Consider the following 836-nt stretch of genomic DNA (forward strand, 5'->3'; position numbering starts at 1 on the left):
GGGGGGAATCGGTGCTCCCGGTAACCCAACCCCTCCCAGGGGACGGGGCATCCCCCGCCGCCTTGGCCTTTGCCTCTCCCCACCCTCCCTTCCCCAAAAAAGGGTGTGGGGAGCCCTGGGGAAACGCGCTCGTGGCCTGGGCCTGCTTGGCCAGGAGCTGCCCGGAGGGATGCGCGCCCCGGGGGGGACGCTCTGTCTGTCTGTCCACCTGTCCTTCCTTCCATCCGTCCGTCCGTCCACCCACCCACCCAGGAACAATGTGCGCTCCCCTCGGCCGCTGTCGCACGTCAAGCGCACGCTGGAGCGCTCGCCTTCAAAACAGTCGTGGCGTTGAGGAGCTGACGGCAATTCTTAATTAGGAGCTTTGCCTGGAAGGCCCCCTTCTTCTTTTTCTTTCTTTTTTTTGGTGTTGAAGTGAGCTTTTTCCACTTGGGGGACAAAAGGCACTTGGGGAAGGTTGTGAAATAGCTTTGCCCTGTGTCTTCCAGCGTAAACTCTCTGGGATTTGGAGACGCCGTGTGCGGGTTTGCAGCGTTCCTAGTTGTGCTCGGGGATCGCGAAGATGAACGTGATCGTTAATTGGACCCTGGGTTTGCGACACACATGTTTCAGGGGTGCGAATGCGCCGAATTGGATTCGTAAGAGAAGTTGGGCGCGCGTGGTGTTTGGTTCGGATGCTGGGTCTTTGTGGAGGGTGCAGCGGTAGCGGCTCCGAGCTGCTTTCCTGACCGCACGTGTGGGAATCGCCGAGGTTTTTCCCCCGCGTTCCTTCCAAGGCGCTCCCCTCCGGAGCCGACGGCTGGGAGCTGCCTAGGGCGCCGCTCCGGCACACGGCC

The sequence above is a fragment of the Egretta garzetta genome, unplaced genomic scaffold, assembly GCF_000687185.1.
Source record: "Egretta garzetta isolate BGI_Z169 unplaced genomic scaffold, ASM68718v1 scaffold1192, whole genome shotgun sequence".
NCBI lineage: Eukaryota > Metazoa > Chordata > Aves > Pelecaniformes > Ardeidae > Egretta > Egretta garzetta.